The following is an 8294-nucleotide window of genomic DNA, read 5'->3' as shown; positions in this document are numbered from 1 at the left end:
GATCGTTTTCGCTAGAATACTCGATCTCCCTATCGACACTTCAACTTGCCCACTTTGTTCGAGGATGATAGGGTGTTTCCACCCTATGTTTCACATCATATTTCTCCATCAAACCAGCCAAAAGCTCTATTAAGGTGTTGGGATCCACCATCGTCGATTATCGCTTCTCGGAGTACCGAAGCCGAGTAAATATGTTCTTCTTTATAACCCCATGACACTCTTGGCCTCATTATTAGGTAAAGCCACCGCTTCTACCCATTTCGACACAATCCACAAAGCAACCAAAATGTATTTCATGCCACCTCGAACTCACAAAGTGGTCCCATGAAGTCAATCCCCCGTATATCGAACACTTCCACCTCCATAACAAAATTCATAGGCATCTCTTTGCCTCCGCCTATGTTCCCCCTCGCTTTCGACATCGGGTCACAAGACCGCACCAATAAATTAGAATCATGAACATGGTCGGCCGCAATAACCGCATTCAAGTACCTTAGCTACACCGAGTTCCATTATGACGCACCCCCTACCGAGAGTCATGGCACGCTTTTTAATCGCCATCACTTCACTTTTCGAACATCGCCGAATGACGTTGTCGGCCGCATGTTCGGTAACAGACGAGGCTCCGTCCCGCAGGCGTCGAGCATCCCGCAAGAATTTCTTCTTTGGTAGGCTTTGATATCTTCTCGGAATTATACCTCGTGACCAAATAGTTCGTAATATCAAAGATACCAAGGTGCCACCTCCATGCGCACACCAACACCCTCTTCATCCGGAAAACATCATCTACACAAGCTCATCGAAGATCTCCTCACTCCTTTTCAAGGCGAGAGAGATGGTCGAAGAATCGGTTTTCTTGTCCTTGCAATCCTTTACCTCAAAATCAAACTCTTGCAAGAATAACAAGACCCGTCTTGTCACGACCCAACCCCGTAGGCCGCGACTAATGTATTAATCGACACTTATACGTACTCAAACACCCAACCAACACGTTATCTCACGTAATCGTAAGTAATTGCATAAGGCCTCTGAAATCGCATAATAGTCAACATAGGCATCATAAGCTTTCGCTAGTCACAAAATGTGCGTAAACTCAAAATATGTACGGAGGCAAGCCGACTAGGCCGCCGTGGCGGTAAACCGCTCAAAGTATACGCATATACACATAATCGTACAAGAACCAGAACCCACACTTATATCCACACCTCTAAACAGAGTAATAAAAACATACAGACGAGACAGACGGCCCCGTCGTACCCCCGAATAAATATATATATGTAACAGAAAGTATATATACCAAATAACGCTCCGAATGAAGGAGAGCGCTCCCGTACAGTGGGGTCCTAGGTGTGGATCACCAGCCGAGCCGAGCCTGGCATCTCGGGCATGAAACGACTACTGGCCGGGGCGGGTCAACATTTTAATATGTACCGAGTATGTACAGAATACGTAATCATAAGTCGAAATGTTAGATGTATAAATTAAGTACAATATGCAAATGTCAAAATACTTACGTTAAAAAAACATAAATCATGCATAAGTTCCAGAACGATGGTCGCCCGCCTCACAAATGCGCCATACCACATCATACCCGTAAGGTTTCAAATCTCCGACACCCGACGATCATATCATATCATAAAGCGTACCCCTCGTAACGCTGAACATATACACCGCATACCCGCCGAAGGGACACGGCGTACCGGAACACATCATACCCGAATATATATCATAACGCGCACGAACATAACCGGCCCGGGATCCGGCGGACGAGGTAACAACAATGAGCACGAGCGGAGTCGTGAGCATACATATGCATAAAATCATAATCATAAATCATAAAGTAAGTAAGAAGTCCATATGCCAAAGTTTAAACGAAAATAATATTAACTTTTTCCCGAAAGTCATTACGGAAGCATAGAAAAGCCGCGGGCCCCACGGACGGGTGCCGACCCCCATCCGAGCCCGACTATGGTAGTTAGGGGAAAGATAGGTCTTATGAACATACATATTATGTTTTGGGGCGTTCCGAGCTCGTATGCAAAAAGTTACGGACGTTTAAAGTTCTAGACCCTTTTGTAGTCTAAATCATTTATAAGACTTTTGAAACTCAATCTTTTGAAAACATAAGAATCTTATTTTGGTCCCATCAACAAGAGATCTTAAGGAACGAACAAAGTACGTATCTAAGCTCTGGATTCTAAGAGTGGAATTACCTCAAGGCTCGGTCATAGCCTAGTATCGCTAAGACATGCCAAAAAGAGAAAACGACGTCTTACATACCTTGTCCGCTCGCAAATGCCTAAGTCAAGGCTCAACTCGGATGCTCCAAAATCTACATAACACCAAATATGCTAACATTAGCCACAAACTTTTAGACATTCAATTTTCAAGCGAACATTAAATTCTAACGAAATTTCGCGCATTTTCCCCCAGAATACACCAACCCCGAGATTTACACTCGGCCAAATTCAACAACAACCAAGCCAACAACCAAACTACATTGCCAATATTCAATTCAAAATACATTTTAGCACTAATAACTCTCTTTACATAATTTCCACAACTTTCTCAACATTCCAATATACTACCTCAACTACTTACATTTCAATCAAGATCGACGTTTACACATTCGAGCATTACTCCAAAACCATACGAATAATGTTTAAGAACACTTTAACTAATTTACACAATACTTCAAACAACCCAACTAAAGTCCCAATTCACCCGAAATGCAGCCCAAACCCGAGAGCAACATGGCTTGCCTTCCTTTCCTCCAAATTCATAAATTACACTAACTATCCACCCTTTATAATGTCAATTACATAAATGTAAAAATGTACACAAAGATCACAATGACTTTCAAATCAGTCCACACGATTCCAATCATCAACATAAGTCATTTAAAAGCTCATCATCAATTTAGAATTCACAACAACACAACTAAAACACTAAGGGAACTCAATTCATTTCTTGGCACCAAAATTGACCTATATTCGGCCATGTCCCAACACACATATATGGATGATTCCCATGCATTTCAACACACCACAACAACAACCAAACATGTTACATAGAATCTAAACTATCATTCCAACATGGCATTAACTATACACGGCCATGAGCCATGCACACTCAATGTGCACGGTTCAACTCCAACACCTCAATTTTCCATGAATTCATTCATATTTACATACTATAACATGTCCACACCATTCACAACACAAGAAAGAGAAGTAATTCTTACCTTTTTTTTCCTTCACTCCCCACGTTAGCTCAAGTCTTCCAAGAGGGAAAACGAGTGACTTGTTGGTCCAAACAACGATTCCACGTTAACGAGCACCTTTGAATTAGTTGTTTTGCAAAGGGAACCAATTTTTTTTAATGCAAGTTTCTTGGTCTTGATTTTTCCTCCTTGTAGCCGTGAGCTTCTCCTTCTCTCCTCTTTACTTTCTTGATTTTTCTAGAATGAGAAATGAAGAGGAAGATGACTTAGTCATCTTCTAACTTAGCTATATAAAATAAAAATGTCATGTGGCCTTGGCCCACAACTTACTTGGCCGGCCACTTTGACCCTCCATTTCAATGATTTTTGAATTTTTCTTATTTCATTTTTGGCCCCAAATGTTTACTTAAGAAATTCCATGCCAAGAAAGTCATTCATCACTTATGCTCTTAGAACAAAATTGTGGTTAAAAATCCCGACTTCATGTCCCGGAATGGTCTTTCCCTAACTTATCATCATTTACTCATATTGTCCCGTTGTTCAAAATACGGGATATAACACATCTGATCAGTCGCGGCTTTGCTTCCTTCTTTGCCATGAGATATCTCAAGGCTGCATGATCAAACCATGACTTTGGACCCTAACAAGTAGGCCCGAAACTTCTCAAAAGCAAACACAATGGCAAGCAACTCTTGCTCCGTCACTGTGTAATTCATCCGCGCATTCGGTTCTCCGCTTGCATAATAGATCGGCGCATAATTTTATTATGCCCTCGCCCAAGCACGCACCTATTGGAAAACCACTAGCATCACACATTAGTTCAAATGGCAAGGACCGACGGAGCACAATAATGGGAGCAAAGAGTAAGACGCTCTTTCAACTCATCAAACGCCTTTCGACATTTATCATCAAATGCAAACTTCGCTCTTTTTCAAGAAGCTTGCACATTGGTTAGCAATCTTGAAGAAATCTTTGATGAAGCGCCTCCAGAACCCAAATGCCCCAAGAAACTTCGAACACCTTTGACTGAGATAGGTGGTGGAAGTTTTGCAATCACATCAATTTGCGCTTGATCTACCTCAATTCCCTTTTCAGAGATTTTGTGACCAAGGACGATCCTTGCCTTTATCATAAAATGGCACTTCTCCCAATTTAGAACGAGATTGGTCTTCTCACACCTTTTCAGTACTTGACCCAGATGGCCAAGACACTCTTCAAATGAATCCCCTACTACTGAGAAATCATCCATGAACACCTCTAAGTAATCCTCCACCATATCAGAGAAAATTGACATCATGCACCTCTGAAAAGTGGCTGGTGCATTACACAACCCAAACGACATCCGGCTAAATGCAAATGTCCCATAAGGACATGTAAAAGTAGTCTTCTCCTGATCTTCCAAGGCAATATTGATCTGATTATAGCCTGAATTACCATCAAGGAAACAATAGTAGGAACGCCCCACTAGCCTATCAAGCATTTGATCAATAAAAGGCATGGGGAAATGGTCCTTGCATGTGGCTGTGTTGAGCTTGCGATAATCCATGCAAACTCTCTATCCGGCCACGGTTCTAGTTGGGATCAACTCATTCTTTGCATTCAAAGACCACGTTGATGCCGCCTTTTAGGAACACATTGGACTGGGCTCACCCATTTACTATCAGCAATTGGGTAAACCACTCCAGCATCCAACCATTTGATGATCTCCTTCTTGACTACCTCTTGCATATTTTCGTTCAGCCGCCTCTGATGCTCTACACTCGGTTTGCTACCTTCCTCCAACTAAATTTTGTGCTCACAGATCCCAGATGGAATACCCCGAATGTCTGCTATGGTCCAACCAATAGCACGCCTATACTCCCTCAACACCTCCAAAATCGTAAAATCGCTCCTCGCCGCAGCTGACACAATCACTGGCAATGTATTGTTCGGACCAAGGAACTCATACTTCAGATGTGAGGGAAGCTGTTTAAGCTCCAATTTGGGTGGCTCAATGATCGAAGGCTTTGCTGGAGGAGATGTTCTATTTTCCAGATCAAGATTCAGCTTCTTTGGTTGGTAAGAATATGATCCCAACCCAACAAGTGAATTCTTCTCTCACATAACCTTCCATGTCTTCGCATCACAATTAGCAAGAATACCAAACAGAGCTTCACCCAAACTTTCTTCTTCCATCTTGAACTCCATCGCTTCATCAATAACGTCAATCGAATCAATTACCGAAATGCTTTCGTAAGCACTTGGTAACTTCATCCCTTTGTCTGGCTCGAAAGTCACTTCTTCATCGTTGACTCGGAACTTGATTTCATTTTTCTCCGAATCTATCGCAGCTCTCCCCGTAGCAAGGAAAGGTCTCCCCGAATAATAGGAATGTCCCGATCAACAAGACAACAAGAATCACAAAATCAGCGGGCAACATAAAATCACCAACCCGCACAAGTACCTCATCAACCACCCCAACATGTCTTTTGATAGACCTATCAGCCATTTGTAACCTCATAGTCGTCGGCCTTAGCATCCCCAAACCTGATTGTTTGAATATAGCAAAGGGCATCAAATTAATACTCGCCCTATTATCACACAAAGCGCGAGCAAAATCATGGTGCCCAACAGAACAAGAAATGGTGAATGCCCCAGGATCTCCCTTCTTCTGAACGGTAGTAGTTAAGATGATGGAACTCACAGTGTGAGTCAAACTTACGGTTTTGTCACGACCCAGCCCCGTGGGCCGTGACTGGTGCCCTACTTAGGCACCCAAGCAAACTTACGAACCAAATTGTCATATTAGGACGTATCCGTACTCAATGTACATTATTCGTACCGATGGCAAATAGCGGACCTCACACAAATATCGAAACGAATGCTACCCTAAGCGGTCGCCCGTGCAAACTCATCATATCAAAATCAAAGCCGGGCGGAATGCGGATCGCCCGGACATACGCATACATACAAACATGTGGGCCATATAGGCCATAGTAACATGCGGGGGCCGCTTAAGGGCGCAAAACGTAATCACATACGAACAAACCGGACCCATGACCCACAAATATGACTACAAAGCCTTTTACAAACGTACGAACATACGAACATATGACGGGACGAGGCCCCGCCGTACCCGAACAAATACACATGTACGTAATATACATAGCAAAAGACATATACCAAAATATGGGCTCGATCAAGGGGAGCACTCCAAAGTAGTGACCGGGTAGCCTAAACCGGTGGATCGCCCCAACCGAGCGTCCGTACCGCGGGCATGAAACGCGACCCCGAAGAACAAAAAAAGGGGGTCGACGAAAGAAAGTACCGAGTATGTAAGCGAGAGGGTACAAGAATCCAAACCATGACCGGAGACAAGATTTAACAAATACGGAGAGTAACATCAAACCCGTGCGGAATGCAAATGTACGTAATGCAAATAAAAATCATGCATAAGGCTCAGAACGTGGTCACCCCCCGACGCCGGTGCCACAACACATCATACTCCGAAGTTTTCAAATCTCCGTACATCTCCGAACACATCATAACATCACACACATCAAATCATCGAATATATCGATGCCATATCACATCATAACACCATAAACGGTAACCGGCCCTATGGCGAGGTCTCAGAAACCGTAACACATCATACTGCCGAATGTGTCACAAAGCGCACGATCACAAAACCGGCCCGGGCACCGGCGAACGAAGTAATAACCATTGGCACGAACAGAGTAGTGCAGAAACCATATGCATAATAAAAGTAAACTCCAGGACTCGACACATAATTTTATATACATATGCATTAGTATCAGAGGGCTCAAGATAAGTATCGAGTCAATCGGAAATAATATACGAAAGTCGCGGACTTTTATGTAACCCATTTTTTTCGAAGAAATACATCGTAGATGATTCTCGGAAGATTTAGTATCATACACAGTGAAGGACGTTTAGATAACCTTATAGGACATTTCAAACGGACCCTAGAGTCATAGTCAAACGTTTCTTTTTTCATATCATACGAATATGAGACAAACGGACCAAATAAGAGAGAGTCTCGGGACTTGCGGGCCCACCTCGGGTCAAGTCGAGGCGGAGAACATACATTACAAACATTAGGCTCCATAACGTTATCTAGGGAAGTTTCGAAGTGATTTGGATTCATTTGTGGAAGCTACGAAGGTTAGGCATTCTTTTAACCAAATATGTGTGTGTGTATATAGTTCAATCGCGGCTTAATGAATAGTACCCAAAGTCAAACACGGATTTCCAGGAGCAAAATTAGTCCCGTCGTTCCGTTCTCAACCTAGTAAGTCTAGGACATGCCAAGTGAAGAAAAGGTCGGCTTTACATACCTTACGGACGTCTTATGCTTGCTTAAACTCAAATCCCGTTTCGTCCAGAATCTGCAAATGGTCAAAGTCACCAAATGTAAATCATATGCATCTAGGGTGCTTATTTTTAGCCCTTACTTGTCTACAAGAATTTGGGCAGCATCTCCCCTATAAATCCAACATCCCCGAGCATTAAACTCGGCTTAAACGACAACAACCAACCCAACAACAACATCAACAAGCATCAACAACACCAATAATCGCTACAAAACACATATTAACACAAATAGTCTTTCTTTCTACATAATGCATTAACTTCCATTCTAATTTCACACTTTCAATCCAATACTAACATTTTCATATTTATCTACTAATTCAAGACCATTCAAATACAATTCGAACACATTTCTCATTATTCTACAAAATATACAAAATCTCTATCAAACCATAATCCATCCAAAACTTCCAATTTTCAACATAAATTTCCATAACACATTTTTGTCTTCCAACTTCATTAACAACGATCATAATTTGTGTCTTACCACTTCTATCTCCATATTTCCATAAACTTCAATAAAATTGCATAATTTCCTACCACAACCTTACAACAATTTTTTTTTCCACAATAGCAAGAACCATTAACCTTCTATTTACTTCATAATGCCATAACAACATAATTAACATACTAAACAAATTCAATAGACTCTTCTCCACATAGGGCACTCACGGCCACACATGCACATGCACATACACCG

Source organism: Lycium ferocissimum, unplaced genomic scaffold (assembly GCF_029784015.1).
Source record: "Lycium ferocissimum isolate CSIRO_LF1 unplaced genomic scaffold, AGI_CSIRO_Lferr_CH_V1 ctg9499, whole genome shotgun sequence".
NCBI classification, from domain to species: Eukaryota; Viridiplantae; Streptophyta; class Magnoliopsida; order Solanales; family Solanaceae; genus Lycium; species Lycium ferocissimum.
Note: the sequence above shows the minus strand (reverse complement) of the source record.